Consider the following 26,560-nt stretch of genomic DNA (forward strand, 5'->3'; position numbering starts at 1 on the left):
AAAATTGGGATATTTGGGATATTTCGAAAACTGCAGGGGAGTTTGTGCAAAATGTGACTCACTGCCGCTCTCAGGACTTGGCATATGTTGGGTATAAAAAGTCGTAATATCAAACTTCGAATACGTGCATAGAGCCAGAATTTGGCTTCAAAATATGGCTCAGGCCTCGAAATTGGGATATTTGGGATATTTCGAAAACCGCAGGGGAGTTTGTGCAAAATGTGACTCACTGCTGCTTTCAGGATTTGGCATATGTTGGGTATAAAAAGTCGTAATATCAAACTGAGAATACGTGCATAGAGCGAGAATTTGGCTCCAAAATATGGCTCAGGCCTCGAAATTGAGATATTTGGGATATTTTGATAACTGGAGGGAGGTTTGGGACAAATGTGACCAAACGCCGTTCTCAGTACTTGGCATATGATGTTTATAAAAAGTCGTAATATCAAACTGCGAATACGTGCAGAGAGCCAGAATTTGGCTCCAAAATATGGCTCAGGCCTCGAAATTGGGATATTTGGGATATTTCAAAAACTGCAGGGGAGTTTGTGCAAAATGTGACTCACTGCCGCTTTCAGGACTTGGCATATGTTGGGTATAAAAAGTCGTAATATCAAACTGCGAATACGTGCATAGAGCCAGAATTTGGCTCCAAAATATGGCTCAGGCCTCGAAATTGGGATGTTTGTGAAATTTTGAGAACTGCAGGTGGGATTGGGACAAATGTGACCAAACGCCGCTTTTAGTACTTGGCATATGTTGTGTATAAAAAAGTCGCAATTTCAAACTGCGAATACGTGCAGAGAGCAAGAATTTGGCTCAGGCCTCGAAATTGCGATGTTTGGGATATTTTGAAAACTGCAGGGGTGTTTGGGACAAATATGACCAAACGTTGCTTTCAGTACTTGGCATATGTTCCGTATAAAAAGTCGTAAATTCAAACTGCGAATACGTGCAGAGAGCAAGAATTTGGCTCCAAAATATGGCTAGGCCCTCGATATTGGGATGTTTGGGATATTTTGAAAACTGCAGGGAGGTTTGGGACAAATGTGACCAAACGCCACTTTCAGTACTTGGCATATGTTGGGTATAAAAAGTCGTAATATCAAACTGCGAACACGTGCAGAGAGCCAGAATTTCGCCCCAAAATATGGCTCAGGCCTCGATATTGGGATGTTTGGGATATTTTGAAAACTGCAGGGGAGTTTGTGCAAAATGTGATCAAATGCCGCTTTCAGTACTTCGCATATGTTGGGTAAAAAAAAGTCGTAATTTTAAACTGCGAATACGTGCAGAGAGCCAGAATTTTGCACCGAAATATGGCTCAGGCCTCGATATTGGGATGTTTGGGATATTTTGAAAATTGCAGGGGAGTTTGTGCAAAATGTGACTCACTGCCGCTTTCAGGACTTGGCATATGTTGGGTATAAAAGGTCGTAATATCAAATTGCGAATACGTGCAGAGAGCCAGAATTTGGCTCCAAAATATGGCTCAGGCCTCGATATTGGAATGTTTTGGATATTTTGAAAACTGCAGGGGGGATTGGGACAAATGTGACCAAACGCCGCTTTCAGCACTTTGCATATGTTGGGTATAAAAAGACATAATTTCAAACTGCGAATACGTGCAGAGAGCCAGAATTTGGCTCCAAAAAATGGCTCAGGGCCTCGAAATTGGGATATTTGGGATATTTTGAAAACTACAGGGAAGTTTGAGCAAAATGTGACTCACTGCCGCTTTCAGTACTTGGCATATGTTGGGTGTAAAAAGTCGTAATTTCAAACTGCGAATACGTGCATAGAGCCAGAATTTGGCTCCAAAATATGGCTCAGGCCTCGAAATTGGGATGTTTGGGATATTTTGAAAACTGCAGAGGAGTTTGTGCAAAATGTGACTCATCGCCGCTTTCAGTACTTAGCATATGTTGGGTATAATAAGTCGTAATTTCAAACTGCGAATACGGGCAGAGAGCCAGAATTTGGCTCCAAAATATGGCTCAGGCCTCGATATTGGAATGTTTGGGATATTTTGAAACCTGCGGGGGGGATTGGGACAAATGTGACCTAACGCCTCTTTCAGCACTTGGCATATGTTGGGTATAAAAAGACATAATTTCAAACTGCGAATACGTGCAGAGAGCCAGAATTTGGCTCCAAAAAATGGCTCAGGGCCTCGAAATTGGGATATTTGGGATATTTTGAAAACTACAGGGGAGTTTGAACAAAATGTGACTCACTGCCGCTTTCAGTACTTGGCATATGTTGGGTATAAAAATTCGTAATTTCAAACTGCGAATACGTGCAGAGAGCCAGAATTTGGCTCCAAGATATTGCTCAGGACTCGAAATTGGGATGTTTGGGATATTTTGAAAACTGTAGGGGAGTTTGTGCAAAATGTGACTCACTGCCGCTTTCAGTACTTGGCATATGTTGGGTATAAAAAGTCGTAATATCAAACTGCGAATACGTGCAGAGAGCCAGAATTTGGCTCCAAAATATGGCTCAGGCCTCGAAATTGGGATATTTGGGATATTTTGAAAACTGCAGGGAGGTTTGTGACAAATGTTACCAAACGCCGCTTTCAGTACTTGGCATATGTTGGGTATAAAAAGACGTAATTTCAAACTGCGAATACGTGCAGAGAGCCAGAATTTAGCACCAAAATATGGCTGAGGCCTCGAAATTGGGATATTTGGGATATTTTGAAAACTGGAAGGGAGTTTGAGCAAAATGTGACTCACTGCTGCTTTCAGTACTTGGCATATGTTGGGTATAAAAAGTCGGAATTTCAAACTCTGAATACGTGCAGAGAGCCTAAATTTGGCTCCAAAATATGGCTCAACCCTCGAAATTGGGATGTTTGGAATATTTTGAAAACTGCAGGGGGGATTGGGACAAATGTGACCAAACGACGCATTCAGTACTTGGCATATGTTGGGTATAAAAGTCGTTATTTCAAACTGCGAATACGTTCAGAGAGCCTGAATTTGGCTCCAAAATATGGCTCCAGCCTCGAAATTGGGATATTTGTGATATTTTGAAAACTGCAGGGAGGCTTGTGACAAATGTGACCAAACGCCGCTTTCAGAACTTGGCATATGTTGGGTATAAAAAGTCGTAATATCAAACTGCGAATACGTGAAGAGTGCCTAAATTTGGCTCCAAAATATGGCTCAGGCCTCGAAATTGGGATGTTTGGGATATTTTGAAACCTGCAGGGGGCATTGGGACAAATGTGACCAAACGACGCTTTCAGTACTTGGCATATGTTGAGTATAAAAAGTCGTAATATCAAACTGCGAATACGTGCAGAGAGCCTGAATTTGGCTCCAAAATATGGCTCCAGCCTCGAAATTGGGATGTTTGGGAATATTTTGAAAATTGCAGGAGAGTTTTTGCAAAATGTGACTCATTGCCGATTTCAGTACTTGGCATATGTTGGGTATAATAAGTCGTAATTTTAAACTGCGAATACGTACAGAGCGCGAATTTGGCTCCAAAATATGGCTCAGGCCTCGATATTGGGATGTTTGGGAAATTTTGAAAACTGCAGGGGGGATTGGGACAAATGTGACCAAACGCCGCTTTCAGTACTTGGCATATGTTGGGTATAAAAAGTCGTAATATCAAACTGCAAATACGTGCAGAGAGCCAGAATTTGGCGCCAAAATATGGCTCAGGCCCCGAAATTGGGATGTTTGGGATATTTTGAAAACTGCAGGGGAGTTTGTGCAAAATGTGACCAAACGCCACTTTCAGTACTTGGCATATGTTGGGTATAAAAAGTCGTAATTTCAAACTGCGAATACGTGCAGAGAGCCAGAATTTGGCTCCAAAATATCTCTCAGGCCTCGATATTGGAATGTTTGGGATATTTTGAAAACTGCGGGGGGGGGGGGATTGGGACAAATGTGACCAAACGCCGCTTTCAGCACTTGGCATATGTTGGGTATAAAAAGTCGTAATATCAAACTGCGAATACGTGAAGAGAGCCTAAATTTGGCTCCAAAATATGGCTCAGGCCTCAATATTGGGATGTTTGGGATATTTTGAAAATTGCAGGGGAGTTTGAGCAAAATGTGACTCACTGCCGCTTTCAGTACTTGGCATATGTTGGGTATAAAAAGTCGTAATTTCAAACTGCGAATACGTGCAGAGAGCCAGAATTTGGCTCCAAAATATTGCTCAGGCCTCGAAATTGGGATGTTTGGGATATTTTGAAAACTGCAGGGGAGTTTGTTCAAAATGTGACTCACTGCCGCTTTCAGTACTTTGCATATGTTGGGTATAAAAAGTCGTAATATCAAACTGCGAATACGTGCAGAGAGCCAGAATTTGGCTCCAAAATATGACACAGGCCTCGAAATTGGGATATTTGCGATATTTTGAAAACTGCTGGGGAGGCTTGTGACAAATGTGACCAAACGCCGCTTTCAGTACTTGGCATATGTTGGGTATAAAAAGTCGTAATATCAAACTGCGAATACGTGAAGAGAGCCTAAATTTGGCTCCAAAATATGGCTCAGGCCTTGAAATTGGGATGTTTGGGATATTTTGAAACCTGCAGGGGGGATTGGGACAAATGTGACCTAACGACGCTTTCAGTACTTGGCATATGTTGAGTATAAAAAGTCGTAATATCAAACTGCGAGTACGTGCAGAGAGCCTGAATTTGGCTCCAAAATATGGCTCCGGCCTCGAAATTGGGATGTTTGGGAATATTTTGAAAATTGCAGGAGAGTTTTTGCAATATGTGACTCATTGCCGCTTTCAGTACTTGGCATATGTTGGGTATAAAAAGTCGTAATATCAAACTGCGAATACGTGCAGAGAGCCAGAATTTGGCTCCAAAATATGGCTCAGGCCTCGAAATTGGGATGTTTGGGAAATTTTGAAACCTGCGGGGGGGATTGGGACAAATGTGACCTAACGCCGCTTTCAGCACTTGGCATATGTTGGGTATAAAAAGACATAATTTCAAACTGCGAATACGTGCAGAGAGCCAGAATTTGGCTCCAAAAAATGGCTCAGGGCCTCGAAATTGGGATATTTGGGATATTTTGAAAACTACAGGGGAGTTTGAACAAAATGTGACTCACTGCCGCTTTTAGTACTTGGCATATGTTGGGTATAAAAATTCGTAATTTCAAACTGCGAATACGTGCAGAGAGCCAGAATTTGGCTCCAAGATATTGCTCAGGACTCGAAATTGGGATGTTTGGGATATTTTGAAAACTGTAGGGGAGTTTGTGCAAAATGTGACTCACTGCCGCTTTCAGTACTTGGCATATGTTGGGTATAAAAAGTCGTAATATCAAACTGCGAATACGTGCAGAGAGCCAGAATTTGGCTCCAAAATATGGCTCAGGCCTCGAAATTGGGATATTTGGGATATTTTGAAAACTGCAGGGAGGTTTGTGACAAATGTTACCAAACGCCGCTTTCAGTACTTGGCATATGTTGGGTATAAAAAGACGTAATTTCAAACTGCGAATACGTGCAGAGAGCCAGAATTTAGCACCAAAATATGGCTGAGGCCTCGAAATTGGGATATTTGGGATATTTTGAAAACTGGAAGGGAGTTTGAGCAAAATGTGACTCACTGCTGCTTTCAGTACTTGGCATATGTTGGGTATAAAAAGTCGGAATTTCAAACTCTGAATACGTGCAGAGAGCCTAAATTTGGCTCCAAAATATGGCTCAACCCTCGAAATTGGGATGTTTGGAATATTTTGAAAACTGCAGGGGGGATTGGGACAAATGTGACCAAACGACGCATTCAGTACTTGGCATATGTTGGGCATAAAAGTCGTTATTTCAAACTGCGAATACGTTCAGAGAGCCTGAATTTGGCTCCAAAATATGGCTCCAGCCTCGAAATTGGGATATTTGTGATATTTTGAAAACTGCAGGGAGGCTTGTGACAAATGTGACCAAACGCCGCTTTCAGAACTTGGCATATGTTGGGTATAAAAAGTCGTAATATCAAACTGCGAATACGTGAAGAGAGCCTAAATTTGGCTCCAAAATATGGCTCAGGCCTCGAAATTGGGATGTTTGGGATATTTTGAAACCTGCAGGGGGCATTGGGACAAATGTGACCAAACGACGCTTTCAGTACTTGGCATATGTTGAGTATAAAAAGTCGTAATATCAAACTGCGAATACGTGCAGAGAGCCTGAATTTGGCTCCAAAATATGGCTCCAGCCTCGAAATTGGGATGTTTTGGAATATTTTGAAAATTGCAGGAGAGTTTTTGCAAAATGTGACTCATTGCCGATTTCAGTACTTGGCATATGTTGGGTATAATAAGTCGTAATTTTAAACTGCGAATACGTACAGAGCGCGAATTTGGCTCCAAAATATGGCTCAGGCCTCGATATTGGGATGTTAGGGAAATTTTGAAAACTGCAGGGGGGATTGGGACAAATGTGACCAAACGCCGCTTTCAGTACTTGGCATATGTTGGGTATAAAAAGTCGTAATATCAAACTGCAAATACGTGCAGAGAAACAGAATTTGGCGCCAAAATATGGCTCAGGCCCCGAAATTGGGATGTTTGGGATATTTTGAAAACTGCAGGGGAGTTTGTGCAAAATGTGACCAAACGCCACTTTCAGTACTTGGCATATGTTGGGTATAAAAAGTCGTAATTTCAAACTGCGAATACGTGCAGAGAGCCAGAATTTGGCTCCAAAATATCTCTCAGGCCTCGATATTGGAATGTTTGGGATATTTTGAAAACTGCGGGGGGGGATTGGGACAAATGTGACCAAACGCCGCTTTCAGCACTTGGCATATGTTGGGTATAAAAAGTCGTAATTTCAAACTGCGAATACGTGCAGAGAGCCAGAATTTGGCTCCAAAATATTGCTCAGGCCTCGAAATTGGGATGTTTGAGATATTTTGAAAACTGCAGGGGAGTTTGTTCAAAATGTGACTCACTGCCGCTTTCAGTACTTTGCATATGTTGGGTATAAAAAGTCGTAATATCAAACTGCGAATACGTGCAGAGAGCCAGAATTTGGCTCCAAAATATGACACAGGCCTCGAAATTGGGATATTTGCGATATTTTGAAAACTGCAGGGGAGGCTTGTGACAAATGTGACCAAACGCCGCTTTCAGTACTTGGCATATGTTGGGTATAAAAAGTCGTAATATCAAACTGCGAATACGTGAAGAGAGCCTAAATTTGGCTCCAAAATATGGCTCAGGCCTTGAAATTGGGATGCTTGGGATATTTTGAAACCTGCAGGGGGGATTGGGACAAATGTGACCTAACGACGCTTTCAGTACTTGGCATATGTTGAGTATAAAAAGTCGTAATATCAAACTGCGAGTACGTGCAGAGAGCCTGAATTTGGCTCCAAAATATGGCTCCGGCCTCGAAATTGGGATGTTTGGGAATATTTTGAAAATTGCAGGAGAGTTTTTGCAATATGTGACTCATTGCCGCTTTCAGTACTTGGCATATGTTGGGTATAAAAAGTCGTAATATCAAACTGCGAATACGTGCAGAGAGCCAGAATTTGGCTCCAAAATATGGCTCAGGCCTCGAAATTGGGATGTTTGGGAAATTTTGAGAACTGCAGGTGGGATTGGGACAAATGTGACCAAACGCCGCTTTTAGTACTTGGCATATGTTGGGTATAAAAAAGTCGCAATTTCAAACTGCGAATACGTGCAGAGAGCAAGAATTTGGCTCAGGCCTCGAAATTGCGATGTTTGGGATATTTTGAAAACTGCAGGGGTGTTTGGGACAAATATGACCAAACGTTGCTTTCAGTACTTGGCATATGTTCCGTATAAAAAGTCGTAAATTCAAACTGCGAATACGTGCAGAGAGCCAGAATTTGGCTCCAAAATATGGCTAGGCCCTCGATATTGGGATGTTTGGGATATTTTGAAAACTGCAGGGAGGTTTGGGACAAATGTGACCAAACTCCGCTTTCAGTACTTGGCATATGTTGGGTATAAAAAGTCGTAATATCAAACTGCGAACACGTGCAGAGAGCCAGAATTTCGCCCCAAAATATGGCTCAGGCCTCGATATTGGGATGTTTGGGATATTTTGAAAACTGCAGGGGAGTTTGTGCAAAATGTGATCATACGCCGCTTTCAGTACTTCGCATATGTTGGGTAAAAAAAAGTCGTAATTTTAAACTGCGAATACGTGCAGAGAGCCAGAATTTGGCTCTGAAATATGGCTCAGGCCTCGATATTGGGATGTTTGGGATATTTTGAAAATTGCAGGGGAGTTTGTGCAAAATGTGACTCACTGCCGCTTTCAGGACTTGGCATATGTTGGGTATAAAAGGTCGTAATATCAAACTGCGAATACGTGCAGAGAGCCAGAATTTGGCTCCAAAATATGGCTCAGGCCTCGATATTGGAATGTTTTGGATATTTTGAAAACTGCAGGGGGGATTGGGACAAATGTGACCTAACGCCGCTTTCAGCACTTGGCATATGTTGGGTATAAAAAGACATAATTTCAAACTGCGAATACGTGCAGAGAGCCAGAATTTGGCTCCAAAAAATGGCTCAGGGCCTCGAAATTGGGATATTTGGGATATTTTGAAAACTACAGGGAAGTTTGAGCAAAATGTGACTCACTGCCGCTTTCAGTACTTGGCATATGTTGGGTGTAAAAAGTCGTAATTTCAAACTGCGAATACGTGCATAGAGCCAGAATTTGGCTCCAAAATATGGCTCAGGCCTCGAAATTGGGATGTTTGGGATATTTTGAAAACTGCAGAGGAGTTTGTGCAAAATGTGACTCATCGCCGCTTTCAGTACTTAGCATATGTTGGGTATAATAAGTCGTAATTTCAAACTGCGAATACGGGCAGAGAGTCAGAATTTGGCTCCAAAATATGGCTCAGGCCTCGATATTGGAATGTTTGGGATATTTTGAAACCTGCGGGGGGGGATTGGGACAAATGTGACCTAACGCCGCTTTCAGCACTTGGCATATGTTGGGTATAAAAAGACATAATTTCAAACTGCGAATACGTGCAGAGAGCCAGAATTTGGCTCCAAAAAATGGCTCAGGGCCTCGAAATTGGGATATTTGGGATATTTTGAAAACTACAGGGGAGTTTGAGCAAAATGTGACTCACTGCCGCTTTCAGTACTTGGCATATGTTGGGTATAAAAATTCGTAATTTCAAACTGCGAATACGTGCAGAGAGCCAGAATTTGGCTCCAAGATATTGCTCAGGCCTCGAAATTGGGATGTTTGGGATATTTTGAAAACTGTAGGGGAGTTTGTGCAAAATGTGACTCACTGCCGCTTTCAGTACTTGGCATATGTTGGGTATAAAAAGTCGTAATATCAAACTGCGAATACGTGCAGAGAGCCAGAATTTGGCTCCAAAATATGGCTCAGGCCTCGAAATTGGGTTATTTGGGATATTTTGAAAACTGCAGGGAGGTTTGTGACAAATGTTACCAAACGCCGCTTTCAGTACTTGGCATATGATGGGTATAAAAAGACGTAATTTCAAACTGCGAATACGTGCAGAGAGCCAGAATTTAGCACCAAAATATGGCTGAGGCCTCGAAATTGGGATATTTGGGATATTTTGAAAACTGGAAGGGAGTTTGAGCAAAATGTGACTCACTGCTGCTTTCAGTACTTGGCATATGTTGGGTATTAAAAGTCGGAATTTCAAACTCTGAATACGTGCAGAGAGCCTAAATTTTGCTCCAAAATATGGCTCAACCCTCGAAATTGGGATGTTTGGAATATTTTGAAAACTGCAGGGGGGATTGGGACAAATGTGACCAAACGACGCATTCAGTACTTGGCATATGTTGGGTATAAAAGTCGTTATTTCAAACTGCGAATACGTGCAGAGAGCCTGAATTTGGGTACAAAATATGGCTCCAGCCTCGAAATTGGGATATTTGTGATATTTTGAAAACTGCAGGGAGGCTTGTGACAAATGTGACCAAACGCCGCTTTCAGAACTTGGCATATGTTGGGTATAAAAAGTCGTAATATCAAACTGCGAATACGTGAAGAGAGCCTAAATTTGGCTCCAAAATATGGCTCAGGCCTCGAAATTGGGATGTTTGGGATATTTTGAAACCTGCAGGGGGCATTGGGACAAATGTGACCAAACGACGCTTTCAGTACTTGGCATATGTTGAGTATAAAAAGTCGTAATATCAAACTGTGAATACGTGCAGAGAGCCTGAATTTGGCTCCAAAATATGGCTCCAGCCTCGAAATTGGGATGTTTGGGAATATTTTGAAAATTGCAGGAGAGTTTTTGCAAAATGTGACTCATTGCCGCTTTCAGTACTTGGCATATGTTGGGTATAATAAGTCGTAATTTTAAACTGCGAATACGTACAGAGCGCGAATTTGGCTCCAAAATATGGCTCAGGCCTCGATATTGGGATGTTTGGGAAATTTTGAAAACTGCAGGGGGGATTGGGACAAATGTGACCAAACGCCGCTTTCAGTACTTGGCATATGTTGGGTATAAAAAGTCGTAATATCAAACTGCAAATACGTGCAGAGAGCCAGAATTTGGCGCCAAAATATGGCTCAGGCCCCGACATTGGGATGTTTGGGATATTTTGAAAACTGCAGGGGAGTTTGTGCAAAATGTGACCAAACGCCACTTTCAGTACTTGGCATATGTTGGGTATAAAAAGTCGTAATTTCAAACTGCGAATACGTGCAGAGAGCCTGAATTTGGCTCCAAAATATGGCTCCGGCCTCGAAATTGGGATGTTTGGGAATATTTTGAAAATTGCAGGAGAGTTTGTGCAAAATGTGACTCATTGCCGCTTTTAGTACTTGGCATATGTTGGCATAATAAGTCGTAATTTCAAACTGCGAATACGTGCAGAGAGCCAGAATTTGGCTCCAAAATATGGCTCAGGCCTCGATATTGGTATGTTTGGGATATTTTGAAAACTGCAGGGGGGATTGGGACATATGTGACCAAACGCCGCTTTCAGTACTTGGCATATGTTGGGTATAAAAAAGTCGTAATATCAAACTGCGAATACGTGCAGAGAGCCAGAATTTCGCTCCAAAATATGGCTCAGGCCTCGATATTGGGATGTTTAGGATATTATGAAAACTGCAGGGGAGTTTGTGCAAAATGTGACCAAACGCAGCTTTCAGTACTTCGCATATGTTGTGTATAAAAAGTCGTAATATCAAACTGCGAATACGTGCAGAGAGCCAGAATTTCGCTCCAAAATATCTCTCAGGCCTCGATATTGGAATGTTTGGGATATTTTGAAAACTGAGGGGGGGATTGGGACAAATGTGACCAAACGCCACTTTCAGCACTTGGCATATGTTGGGTATAAAAAGTCGTAATATCAAACTGCGAATACGTGAAGAGAGCCTAAATTTGGCTCCAAAATATGGCTCAGGCCTCAATATTGGGATGTTTGGGATATTTTGAAAACTGCAGGGGAGTTTGAGCAAAATGTGACTCACTGCCGCTTTCAGTACTTGGCATATGTCGGGTATAAAAAGTCGTAATTTCAAACTGCGAATACGTGCAGAGAGCCAGAATTTGGCTCCAAAATATTGCTCAGGCCTCGAAATTGGGATGTTTGGGATATTTTGAAAACTGCAGGGGAGTTTGTGCAAAATGTGACTCACTGCCGCTTTCAGTACTTTGCATATGTTGGGTATAAAAAGTCGTAATATCAAACTGCGAATACGTGCAGAGAGCCAGAATTTGGCTCCAAAATATGGCACAGGCCTCGAAATTGGGATATTTGCGATATTTTGAAAACTGCAGGGGAGGCTTGTGACAAATGTGACCAAACGCCGCTTTCAGTACTTGGCATATGTTGGGTATAAAAAGTCGTAATATCAAACTGCGAATACGTGAAGAGAGCCTAAATTTGGCTCCAAAATGTGGCTCAGGCCTTGAAATTGGGATGTTTGGGATATTTTGAAACCTGCAGGGGGGATTGGGACAAATGTGACCAAACGACGCTTTCAGTACTTGGCATATGTTGAGTATAAAAAGTCGTAATATCAAACTGCGAGTACGTGCAGAGAGCCTGAATTTGGCTCCAAAATATGGCTCCGGCCTCGAAATTGGGATGTTTGGGAATATTTTGAAAATTGCAGGAGAGTTTTTGCAATATGTGACTCATTGCCGCTTTCAGTACTTGGCATATGTTGGGTATAATAAGTCGTAATTTCAAACTGCGAATACGTGCAGACCAAGAATTTGGCTCAAAAATAAGGCTCAGGCCTCGATATTGGAATGTTTGGGAAATTTTGAAAACTGCAGGGGGGATTGGGACAAATGTGACCAAACGCCGCTTTCAGTACTTGGCCTATGTTGGGTATAAAAAGTCGTAATATCAAACTGCGAATACGTGCAGAGAGCCAGAATTTGGCTCCAAATTATGGCTCAGGCCTTAATATTGGGATGTTTGGAATATTTTGAAAACTGCAGGGGAGTTTGTGCAAAATGTGACCAAACACCACTTTAAGTACTTGGCATATGTTGGGTATAAAAAGTCGTAATTTCAAACTGCGAATACGTGCAGAGAGCCTGAATTTGGCTCCAAAATATGGCTCCGGCCTCGAAATTTGGATGTTTGGAAATATTTTGAAAGCTGCATGAGAGTTTGTGCAAAATGTGACTCATTGCCGCTTTCAGTACTTGGCATATGTTGGGTATAATAAGTCGTAATTTCAAACTGCGAATACGTGCAGAGAGCCAGAATTTGGCTCCAAAATATGGCTCAGGCCTCGATATTGGTATGTTTGGGATATTTTGAAAACTGCAGGGGGGATTGGGACAAATGTGACCAAACGCCGCTTTCAGTACTTGGCATATGTTGGGTATAAAAAGTCGTAATATCAAACTGCGAATACGTGCAGAGAGCCAGAATTTCGCTCCAAAATATGGCTCAGGCCTCGATATTGGGATGTTTGGGATATTTTGAAAACTGCGGGGGAGTTTGTTCAAAATGAGACCAAACGCCACTTTCAGTACTTGGCATATGTTGGGTATAAATGTCGCAATTTCAAACTGCGAATACGTGCAGAGAGCCTGAATTTGACTCCAAAATATGGCTCCGGCCTCGAAATTGGGATGCTTGGGAATATTTCGAAAGCTGCAGGAGAGTTTGTGCAAAATGTGACTCATTGCTGCTTTCAGTACTTGGCATATGTTGGGTATAATAATCGTAATTTCAAACTGCGAATACGTGCAGAGAGCCAGATTTTGGCTCCAAAATATGGCTCAGGCCTCGATATTGGTATGTTTGGGATATTTTGAAAACTGCAGGGGGGATTGGGACAAATGTGACCAAACGCCGCTTTCAGTACTTGGCATATGTTGGGTATAAAAAGTCGTAATATCAAACTGCGAATACGTGCAGATAGCCAGAATTTCGCTCCAAAATATGGCTCAGGCCTCGATATTGGGATGTTTGGGATATTTTGAAAACTGCGGGGGAGTTTGTTCAAAATGAGACCAAACGCCACTTTCAGTACTTGGCATATGTTGGGTATAAATGTCGCAATTTCAAACTGCGAATACGTGCAGAGAGCCTGAATTTGACTCCAAAATATGGCTCCGGCCTCGAAATTGGGATGTTTGGGAATATTTCGAAAGCTGCAGGAGAGTTTGTGCAAAATGTGACTCATTGCTGCTTTCAGTACTTGGCATATGTTGGGTATAATAATCGTAATTTCAAACTGCGAATACGTGCAGAGAGCCAGATTTTGGCTCCAAAATATGGCTCAGGCCTCGATATTGGTATGTTTGGGATATTTTGAAAACTGCAGGGGGGATTGGGACAAATGTGACCAAACGCCGCTTTCAGTACTTGGCATATGTTGGGTATAAAAAGTCGTAATATCAAACTGCGAATACGTGCAGATAGCCAGAATTTCGCTCCAAAATATGGCTCAGGCCTCGATATTGGGATGTTTGGGATATTTTGAAAATTGCAGGGGAGTTTGTGCAAAATGTGACTCACTGCCGCTTTCAGTACTTGGCACATGTTGGGTATAAAAAGTCGGAATTTCAAACTGCGAATACGTGCAGAGAGCCTAAATTTGGCTCCAAAATATGGCTCAGGCCTCGAAATTAGGATGTTTTGGATATTTTGAAAACTGTAGGGGGGATTGGGACACATGTGACCAAACGACGCTTTCAGTACTTGGCATATGTTGGGTATAAAAGTCGTAATTTCAAACTGCGAATACGTGCAGAGAGCCTGAATTTGGCTCCAAAATATGCCTCAGGCCTCGAAATTGGGATGTTTGGGAATATTTTGAAAACTGCAGGAGAGTTTTTGCAAAATGTGACTCATTGCCGCTTTCAGTACTTGGCATATATTGGGTATAATAAGTCGTAATTTCAAACTGCGAATACGTGCAGAGAGCCTTAATTTGGCTCCAAAATATGCCTCAGGCCTCGAAATTGGGATGTTTGGGATATTTTGAAAACTGCAGAGGAGTTTGTGCAAAATGTGACTCATTGCCACTTTCAGTACTTGGCATATGTTGGGTATAATAAGTCGTAATTTCAAACTGCGAATACGTGCAGAGAGCCAGAATTTGGCTCCAAAATATGGCTCAGGCCTTGATATTTGAATGTTTGGGATATTTTGAAAACTGCAGTTGGGATTGGGATAAATGTAACTAAACGCCGTTTTCAGCACTTGGCATATGTTGGGTATAATAAGTCGTAATTTCAAACTGCGAATACGTGCAGAGAGCCAGAATTTGGCTCCAAAATATGGCTCAGGCCTCGATATTGGAATGTTTGGGATATTTTGAAAACTGCAGGGGGGATTGGGACAAATGTGACCAAACGCCGCTTTCAGCACTTGGCATATGTTGGGAATAAAATGACATAATTTCAAACTGCGAATACGTGCAGAGAGCATGAATTTGGCCCCAAAATATGGCTCAGGCCTCGATATTGGAATGTTTGGGATATTTTGAAAACTGGAGGAAAGTTTGGGACAAATGTGACCAAACGCCGCTTTCAGGACTTGGCATATGTTGGGTATAAAAAAGTTGCAATTTCAAACTGCGAATACGTGCAGAGAGCCAGAATTTGACTCCAAAATATGGCTCAGGCCTTGAAATTGGGATATTTGGGATATTTCGAAAACTGCAGGGGAGTCTGTGCAAAATGTGACTTACTGCCGCTTTCAGTACTTGAGCATATGTTGGGTATAAAATTCGTAATATCAAACTGCGAGTACGTGCAGAGAGCCAGAATTTGGCTCCAAAATATGGCTCAGGCCTCGATATTGGGATGTTTGGGATATTGTGAAAACTGAAGGAAGGTTTGGGACAAATGTGACCAAACACCGCTTTCAATACTTCGCATATGTTGGGTATAAAAAAAGTCGTAATTTTAAACTGCGAATACGTGCAGAGAGCCAGAATTTGGGTCCAAAATATGGCTCAGGCCTCGAAATTGGGATATTTGGGATATTTTGAAAACTACAGGGGAGTTTGTGCAAAATGTGACTCACTGCCGTTTTCAGGACTTTGCATATGTTGGGTATAAAAAGTCGTAATTTAAAACTGTGAATACATGCAAAGAGCCAGAAATTGGCTCCAAAATATGGCTCAGGCCTCGAAATTGGGATATTTGGGATATTTTGAAAACTGCGGGGAGGTTTGGGACAAATGTGACTCACTGCCGCTTTCAGTACTCTGCATATGATGGGTATAAAAATTCGTAATATCAAACTGCGAATACATGCAGAGAGCCAGAATTTGGCTCCAAAATATGACTCAGGCCTCGAAATATGGAAGTTTGGGATATTTTGAAAACTGCAGGGGAGTTTGCGACAAATATGACCAAACGCCGCTTTCACCCAGCAAACAATTTTAGGTTGCCACAACATATCTGGAAAGTATTTGAAAGGATTGGAAACGTTTGTTTTATCGTATCAGATACGGATTAGTGTGTGGACTTAAATAGGTTTCCAAAACTTATAACCAAAACCTACGTATCTAACACTAATTTGAGATGTTGTGGCAACTTTACAATCCTAACATGAGTCATTCATAATCCATTCATATACCAATATGAATCTCTTATGAAAGGTTTGAGCCTATAATCTGAACCCTTTTCACATCTTTGTGTTTAAAGTTAAATTTCTTGAAATTAAATTATATTATTTTATATTATATTATTTTTATTATATTTTATTTTATATTATATTATTTTTATTATATTTTATTTTATATTATATTATTTTTATTATATTTTATTTTATATTATATTATTTTTATTATATTTTATTTTATATTATATTATTATTTTCAATTTAAATATTAAAACCAATTGAAGGGTAAAAAAAATCTAATAATTTATATTTCTTTTATTATTTACTAACAATTATAATTATTTACTAACGGAGAGAAGGGAGGCTGTATGGCGGAGAGTGGCGGCTGTGGCGGATAGTGGCGGCGGGCGGATGTGGCGGACAGTGGCGGCGGTGGTGGACAGTGGCGGCATGCGGACAGTGGCGGCGGGCGGACAGTGGTGGCGGCGGGCGGACAGTGGTGGCGGTGGCGGACAGTGGCGGCGGGCGGACAGTGGCGGCAGTGGCGGATAATGGCGGCGGGCGGACAGTGGCGGCTGTGGCGGACATGGACGGCGGTGGCGGATAGTGGCGGCGGGCGGACAGTGGCGGCTGTGGCGGACAGTGGCGGCTGTGGCGGACAGTGGCGGCGGTGGTGGACAGTGGCGGCATGCGGACAGTGGCGGCGGGCGGACAGTGGCGGCGGGCGGACAGTGGCGGCATGCGGACAGTGGTGGCGGTGGCGGACAGTGGTGGCGGTGGCGGACGGTGGTGGCGGTGGCGGACAGTGGTGGCGGTGGTGGACAGTGGTGGCGGTAGCGGACAGTGGTGGCATTGGCGGAGAGTGTTGGCGGTGGCGGACAGTGGTGGCGGACAGTGGTGGCGGTGGCGGCAGTGGCGGCGGACAGTGGCGGCGGGCGGACAGTGGTGGCGGTGGCGGACAGTGGTGGCGGTGGCGGACAGTGGTGGCGGTGGCGGACAGTGGCGGCGGTGGCGAACAGTGGCGGCGGTGGCGGACAGTGGCGGCGGTGGCGGGCGGTAGTGGTGGGTGGTGGTGGGCGGTGGCGGGCGGTGGCGGGCGGCGGCGGCTGTGATGGGTGGTGGCGATCGGCGGTGGTGGGGGCTGGTGGCGGCTGGTGGTGCCGACTGTGGCAACGGGCGGTGACAGCTGATAGCGGGCGGTGGTGGCGGTGGTGGCGGCTGGTGGCAGGTGGTGGCGGTGGTGGCGGCTGGTGGTGGCGGCTGGTGGCAGCTGGTGGCAGGTGGTGGCGGTGGTGGCGGCTGGTGGTGGCGGTGGTGGCGGGCGGTGGTGGCGGCTGGTAGTGGTGGCAGCTGGTGGTGGCGGCTGGTGGTGGCGGCTGGTGGTGGGCGGTGGCAGCTGGTGGCGGTGGTGGCGGCTAGTGGTGACGGCTGGTGGCAGAGGCAGCTGATGGCGGCTGGTGGTGGCGGTGATGGCGGCTGGTGGTGGCGGTGATGGCGGCTGGTGGTGGCGGTGATGGCGGCTGGTGGTGGCGGGTGGCGGCTGGCGGTGGCGACTGTGGCAACGGGCGGTGGCGGCTGGTAGTGGTGGCAGCTTGTGGCGGGCGGTGGCGGCTGGTGGTGGCGGCTGGTGGTGGTGGTAGCTGGTGGCGGGTGGTGGCAGCTGGTGGCGGGCGGTGGCAGCTGGTGGCGGGCGGTGGCGGCTGGTGGCGGTGGCAGCTGATGGTGGCTAGTGGTGGCGGTGATGGCGGCTGGTGGTGGTGGTGGCGGTGATGGCGGCTGGTGGCGGGCGGTGGCGGCTTGTGGCGGCTGGTGGTGGCGGCGGTGGTGGGTGGTGGTGGGTAGTGGTGGCGGCGGTGGTGGGCGGCGGTGGTGGGTGGTGGTGGGTGGTTGTGGCGGCGGTGGTGGGTGGTGGTAGCGGCGGCTGTGGTGGTGGCGGGTGGCGGCTGGTGGTGGTGGGTGGTGGCGGGCGGCGGTGGCTGTGGTGGTGGGTGGTGGTGGCGGCTGTCGGTGGTGACTGTGGCAACGGGCGGTGGCGGCTGATAGCGGGCGGTGGTAACGGTTGGTGGTGATGGCAGCTGGTGGCGGGCGGTGGCGGCTGGTGGCGGGCGGTGGTGGCGGCTGGTGGTGGTGGCAGCTGGTGGCGGGCGGTGGCGGTTGGTGGCGGTGGCAGCTGATGGTGGCTGGTGGTGGCGGTGGTGGGTGGTGGCGGCTGGTGGCGGCTGGTGGCGGTGGCAGCTGGTGGCGGGCGGTGGCGGCTGGTGGCGGTGGTGGCTGGTGGTGGCGGGTGGCGGCTGGTGGTGGCGGTGGTGGGTGGTGGCGGCGGGTGGCGGCTGGTGGCGGCCAGCTGGGACACACCCTTCTCCACTGAAGGTCTGAGCACAACTAACCATATGTCTCTCTCACCACCAGCCCAGTGTTGCCAGCTTGCACTCTCAAAATGTTTCCTTCAAAGATTGTATATTATCTTTGAACAACAAGTTTGATTATCAAGGAAATAATGCATATATTATTGTCACATTAATACTTTGCAATATCTTATTACATTCCTGCTAAATAATTATAATTTGAAACAGGACAAAAAATCCAACATATATATAAAAACCAACATTAGAGATCACGAGGCCTAGGCCTATCTGTGACCACACATCCTGCTTCCCTGGCCAGTTACCCTCTCACACCTCACACACTTAACTCTCTCATAATCACTCTCACTCTCAATCACTCTTACGCACTATTACTCACTCTTACTCTCAATCACTCTTACGCACTATTACTCACTCTTACTCTCAGTCATCCTTACTCACTCTCATACTCACTCTTACTCTCATACTCACTCTTACTCTCTGTCACTCTTACTCTCTGTCTCTCTTACTCTCTGTCACTCTTACTCTCTGTCTCACTTACTCTCTGCCACTCTTACTCTGTCACTCTTACTCTCTGTCACTCTTACCCTCTGTCACTCTTACTCTCTGTCACTCTTACTCTCTGTCACTCTTACTCACTCTCAGTCACCCTTACCAATTCATACTCACTCTTACTCTCATACTCTTACTCTCAATCACTCTTACTCTCAATCACTCTTACTCTCAATCACTCTTACTCCCAATCACTCCTACTCTCAATCACTCTTACTCTCATTCTTACTCTTACTCACTCTTACTCTCACTCTTACTCTTACTCCCAATCACTCTTACTCTCAATCACTCTTATTGTCATTCTTACTCTTACTCTCACTCTTACTCTTACTCCCAATTACTCTTACTCCCACTCACTCTTACTCTCAATCACTCTTACTCTCATTCTTACTCTTACTCACTCTTACTCTCAATCACTCATATTCTCATTCTTACTCCTACTCTCACTCTTACTCCTACTCTCACTCCTACTCCTACTCCCAATCACTCTTACTCCCAATCACTCTTACTCCAATCACTCTTACTCCCAATCACTCTTACTCCCAATCACTCTTACTCTCAATCACTCTTACTCTCAATCACTCTTACTCCCACTCTTGCTCTCAATCACTCTTACTCTCACTAACTCTCAATCACTCTTACTCACTCTCATACTCACTCTTACTCTCTGTCACTCTTACTCTCATACTCACTCTTACTCTCATACTCACTCTTACTCTCTGTCACTCTTACTCTCTGTCACTCTTACTCTCTGTCACTCTCACTCTCTGTCACTCTTACTCTCTGCCACTCTTACTCTGTCACTCTTACTCTCTGTCACTCTTACTCTCTGTCACTCTTACTCTCTGTCACTCTTACTCACTCTCAGTCACCCTTATACCCATTCATACTCACTCTTACTCTCATACTCTTACTCTCAATCACTCTTACTCTCAATCACTCTTACTCTCAATCACTCTTACTCCCAATCACTCCTACTCCCAATCACTCCTACTCTCAATCACTCTTACTCTCATTCTTACTCTTACTCACTCTTACTCTCACTCTTACTCTTACTCCCAATCACTCTTACTCTCAATCACTCTTATTCTCATTCTTACTCTTACTCTCACTCTTACTCTTACTCCCAATCACTCTTTCTCCCAATCACTCTTACTCTCAATCACTCTTACTCTCATTCTTACTCTTACTCACTCTTACTCTCAATCACTCATATTTTCATTCTTACTCCTACTCTCACTCTTACTCCTACTCTCACTCTTACTCCTACTCTCACTCTTACTCCTACTCCCAATCACTCTTACTCCCAATCACTCTTACTCCCAATCACTCTTACTCCCAATCACTCTTACTCTCAATCACTCTTACTCTCAATCACTCTTACTCTCAATCACTCTTACTCTCACTAACTCTCAATCACTCTTACTCACTCTTATACTCACTCTTACTCTCAGTCACTCCTACTCTCATACTCACTCTTACTCTCTGTCACTCTTACTCTCTGTCACTCTTACTCTCTGTCACTCTTACTCTCTGCCACTCTTACTCTGTCACTCTTACTCTCTGTCACTCTTACTCTCTGTCACTCTTACTCTGTCACTCATACTCTCTGTCACTCCTACTCTCTGTCACTCTTACTCACTCTCAGTCACCCTTACCCATTCATACTCACTCTTACCCTCATACTCTTACTCTCAATCACTCTTACTCTCAATCACTCTTACTCCTAATCACTCCTACTCCCAATCACTCCTACTCTCAATCACTCTTACTCTCATTCTTACTCTTACTCACTCTTACTCTTACTCTTACTCCCAATCACTCTTACTCTCAATCACTCTTACTCTCATTCATACTCTTACTGTCAATCACTCATATTCTCATTTTTACTCCTACTCTCACTCTTACTCCTACTCTCACTCTTACTCCTACTCCCAATCACTCCTACTCCCAATCACTCTTACTCCCAATCACTCTTACTCTCAATCACTCTTACTCTCAATCACTCCTACTCTCAATCACTCATACTCTCAATCACTCATATTCTCATTCTTACTCCTACTCTCACTCTTACTCCTACTCTCACTCTTACTCCTACTCCCAATCACTCTTACTCCCAATCACTCTTACTCCCAATCACTCTTACTCCCAATCACTCTTACTCTCAATCACTCTTACTCTCAATCACTCTTACTCTCACTCTTACTCTCAATCACTCTTACTCTCACTAACTCTCAATCACTCTTACTCACTCTCATACTCACTCCTACTCCCAATCACTCCTACTCTCAATCACTCTTACTCTCATTCTTACTCTTACTCACTCTTACTCTCACTCTTACTCTTACTCCCAATCACTCTTACTCTCAATCACTCTTATTCTCATTCTTACTCTTACTCTCACTCTTACTCTTACTCCGAATCACTCTTTCTCCCAATCACTCGTACTCTCAATCACTCTTACTCTCATTCTTACTCTTACTCACTCTTACTCTCAATCACTCATATTTTCATTCTTACTCCTACTCTCACTCTTACTCCTACTCTCACTCTTACTCCTACTCTCACTCTTACTCCTACTCCCAATCACTCTTACTCCCAATCACTCTTACTCCCAATCACTCTTACTCCCAATCACTCTTACTCCCAATCACTCTTACTCTCAATCACTCTTACTCTCAATCACTCTTACTCTCAATCACTCTTACTCTCACTAACTCTCAATCACTCTTACTCACTCTTACTCTCAGTCACTCCTACTCTCATACTCACTCTTACTCTCTGTCACCCTTACTCTCTGTCACTCTTACTCTCTGTCACTCTTACTCTCTGTCACTCTTACTCTCTGTCACTCTTACTCTCTGCCACTCTTACTCTGTCACTCTTACTCTCTGTCACTCTTACTCTCTGTCACTCTTACTCTCTGTCACTCATACTCTCTGTCACTCTTACTCTCTGTCACTCTTACTCACTCTCAGTCACCCTTACCCATTCATACTCACTCTTACCCTCATACTCTTACTCTCAATCACTCTTACTCTCAATCAATCTTACTCCTAATCACTCCTACTCCCAATCACTCCTACTCTCAATCACTCTTACTCTCATTCTTACTCCTACTCACTTTTACTCTTACTCTTACTCCCAATCACTCTTACTCTCAATCACTCTTACTCTCATTCATACTCTTACTGTCAATCACTCATATTCTCATTTTTACTCCTACTCTCACTCTTACTCCTACTCTCACTCTTACTCCTACTCCCAATCACTCTTACTCCCAATCACTCTTACTCCCAATCACTCTTACTCTCAATCACTCTTACTCTCAATCACTCCTACTCTCAATCACTCTTACTCTCAATCACTCTTACTCTCACTTTTACTCAATCACTCTTACTCTCATTCTCAATCACTCTTACTCTAACTCTCAATCACTCTTACTCTCATACTCACCCTTACTCTCAATCACTTTTACTCTCACTCTGTCACCCTTACTCTCAATCACTCTTTCTCACTCTGTCACTCTTACTCTCACTCACTCTTACTTTTACTCACACTTATACACTCTCATTCACAATTCTGTCACTCTTACCCACTCTCGCTCACTCTTACTCACCCCTTGTTAATAAGAACACGCCAATATAAGACAACAAAACGTTTTCAGATTTTTTCACACCACTTTCCAGCAACTTTTATAATTTATATAAATTATCTTAGAGAATAATGCACAAATTATATATTTAAACATGATATTAGTGTTTAGTGGAAAGCATAAGGAGTCAAATTGTGTTAAAAAGAGCGATTTTTAGAAAATTTGGAAAACTACTTTGTTCCGATCATATTATAACTAAATGGATTTTGAACGTTTCACTGAGCCAATAAATATCATTCACAATTTATTAATGAATTTTACAAAAAAAACACCATAATTTTTATATTTAAACATGTAAAAACTATTTGTAATACATTAGGAACAAAATAGTTGTAGAAAAACAATTTATTATAAAACCTTTGTGTTTGGATTTTTTGATTAAAAGTTTCTCAAAGGCTCTCCTGCACCATTCTCAATGCAAATCATTCCCACGCCTATGGGAAGAGATAGACGAACGTTTTCTAGATGATTTGTGTTTGCTGGGCATTACTTGACATATGTTGGGTATAAAAAAATTCGCAATTTCAAACTGCGAATACGTGCAGAGAGCCAGAATTTGGCTCCAAAATATGGCTCAGGCCTCGAAATTGGGATGTTTGGGATATTTTGAAAACTGCAGGGGACTTTGGGACACATATGACCAAACGCAGCTTACAGTACTTGGCATATGTTGGGTATAAAAAGTTCTAATTTCAAACTGCGAATACATGCAGAGAGCCAGAATTTGGTTCCAAAATATGGCTCAAGCCTCAATATTGGGATATTTGGGATATTTTGAAAACTGCAGGGGGGATTGGGACAAATGTGACCAAACGCCGCTTTCAGTACTTCCCATATGTTGGGTATAAAAAAGTCGTAATTTCAAACTGCGAATACATGCAGAGAGCTAGAATTTGGCTCCAAAATATGGCTCAGGCTTCGAAATTGGGATGTGTGGGATATTTTGAAAACTGCAGGGAAGTTTGTGCAAAATGTGACTCACTGCCGCGTCCAGTACTTGGCATATGTTGGGTATAAAAAGTCGTAATATCAAACTGCGAATACGTGCAGAGAGCCAGAATTTGGCTCCAAAATATGGCTCAGGCCTCGAAATTGGGATATTTGGGATATTTAGAAAACTGCAGGGATGTTTGGGACAAATGTGACCAAACGCTGCTTTCAGTACTTGTCATATGTTGGGTATAAAAAAGTTGCAATTTCAAACTGCGAATACGTGCAGAGAGCCAGAATTTGGCTCCAAAATATGGCTCATGCCTCGAAATTGGGATATTTGGGATATTTTGAAAACTGGAGGGGAGTTTGTGCAAAGGGTGACTCACTGCCATTTTCAGTACTTGGCATATGTTGGGTATAAAATTCGTAATATCAAACTGCGAATACGTGCAGAGAGCCAGAATTTGGCTCCAAAATATGGCTCAGGCCTCGAAATTGGGATGTTTGGGATATTTTGAAAACTGCAGGGGACTTTGGGACACATATGACCAAACGCAGCTTACAGTACTTGGCATATGTTGGGTAAAAAAAGTTCTAATTTCAAACTGCGAATACATGCAGAGAGCCAGAATTTGGTTCCAAAATATGGCTCAAGCCTCAATATTGGGATATTTGGGATATTTTGAAAACTGCAGGGGGGATTGGGACAAATGTGACCAAACGCCGCTTTCAGTACTTCCCATATGTTGGGTATAAAAAAGTCGTAATTTCAAACTGCGAATACGTGCAGAGAGCTAGAATTTGGCTCCAAAATATGGCTCAGGCTTCGAAATTGGGATGTGTGGGATATTTTGAAAACTGCAGGGAAGTTTGTGCAAAATGTGACTCACTGCCGCGTCCAGTACTTGGCATATGTTGGGTATAAAAAGTCGTAATATCAAACTGCGAATACGTGCAGAGAGCCAGAATTTGGCTCCAAAATATGGCTCAGGCCTCGAAATTGGGATATTTGGGATATTTAGAAAACTGCAGGGATGTTTGGGACAAATGTGACCAAACGCTGCTTTCAGTACTTGTCATATGTTGGGTATAAAAAAGTTGCAATTTCAAACTGCGAATACGTGCAGAGAGCCAGAATTTGGCTCCAAAATATGGCTCATGCCTCGAAATTGGGATATTTGGGATATTTTGAAAACTGGAGGGGAGTTTGTGCAAAGGGTGACTCACTGCCATTTTCAGTACTTGGCATATGTTGGGTATAAAATTCGTAATATCAAACTGCGAATACGTGCAGAGAGCCAGAATTTGGCTCCAAAATATGTCTCAGGCCTCGATATTGGGATGTTTGGGATACTTGGAATTTGCATGAAGTTTTGAGACAAATGTGACCAAACGGCGCTTTCAGTACTTCGAATATGTTGCTGTTACGATCCTGGGTTCTCAAGTGGAAACCAGAGGTCAAAATTGAGCTATTAAACTTTCTAGTAGTACAAGTTGAGTGCAACTCGAACGGCAATTGTTTGTATCTTCCCTGCCAGACGTAAGACTATTATTGTTTCTCAAAGAGCATTTAAAGGCTGAGCTGGGGGTTGATTATTAAATAATAACATAGGCACCAACTTTGCTTACTAATACTTTCTAATCATTTGTAAAGTAACAATACATTGCATAGCGGAAGATCTTTAATGTGCTTAGCTGCACGATCAATTAGGCTCCTTCCGGCACCACGACATGAGAGAGGCCAGCTGGTCGCTAGGAGCTCTCTCTTCTCTGGCTGGTGTCGTGCGGACGAGACCTACTCTGTGGCTGCACCCTACTCTTCTCCCTTCTCCTCTTACTTATTTCCCTTACCCTAAGCTCCTGTACCCTTAAGTTAAGTATTATATGGTGTTAAGTGTGCCTACTCTGGTAGTAACGATTGGTGAGACCTGGGGATAGTATTTTGCCAGTGTTTGTGTACCCCTAAGTGTTGTGTTTTGTATTAGGGTCCCACGTGGTTTCCCTACCCTAAGCTGCATCCAGCTTCAGTGCTTATCCAGTAGTACTTTACCCTAGCTTGTTATTAGTGTAAACCTTGTATCCTGCCTAAGTGGACCAAGGCTTTTAACGTAAGATAGTGTGGTAAAGTTATTATTATTATTGTTATTGGTGTGAGTGTATATGGGGGGTTGTTAAGGGGTTAATAAATAAGTACATGAATTACAGAGTATCCCTTCTTCCTATGTGGGAGCGCATTGATCCACCCTTAGACTAACATATATGGTCTAGTAGCAAGTTATTACTACTGTATATAGTTTATTTTGGGGGCTGGGCCTTTTAGCTCTCCCATATTTGATACTCTTGTCTTCTAACTACCCTTACCCCTTAATAGTACCAGTACCCCATAGCCCACACACTGTTATTTATAACAAGTGGGGGCCTGTCCGGGAGAAACATTATAAGTGTAAAAAATTTGATTCTTGAGTGCCAAAATTAAAATTTTTTGTTTTCCGCAGAACGGTTGTGTGCTAGCCTAGGGTCAAACTCATCTAGCAAAGTACATTCTTGCACTGACTGGACACCCAGCTGGATCCCTTCATGATTAAGGTTAGTGTGGCCTTGTGTTAGGGGCCATGCAAATTTTTGTTTTTTTTCCAATTTTTATTTTTTAATTTTTTCTTTGGCTGGGAGCTAAAATTATTAGTGATGTCTTCTGAAATGCAAAGACTGGCAGGGGAGCCTTCAGTGGTAGAGATAAAGAAACTTAAAAAGTCTAATTTAGTATTGTTAGGCCAGGAATTTGGCCTAGAATTAAATGACGCGGATAAAAAGTGGACTTTGGTGAATGAAATATTTCAACATTGTATTGATGAAGAACTATTGGCAAGTGATACACCTTTATGCCAGCCTAGCCAAGCAGAAAGTGCAACTCATAGGGATAGAGAATTAGCTTTAGAGTTAGCAAAAATAAAATTAGAGGAGCAAAGACTCAAAACCGAGGAGGCTAAAATTAGAGCGAATGCCAC

This window comes from Procambarus clarkii, unplaced genomic scaffold (assembly GCF_040958095.1).
Source record: "Procambarus clarkii isolate CNS0578487 unplaced genomic scaffold, FALCON_Pclarkii_2.0 HiC_scaffold_196, whole genome shotgun sequence".
NCBI lineage: Eukaryota > Metazoa > Arthropoda > Malacostraca > Decapoda > Cambaridae > Procambarus > Procambarus clarkii.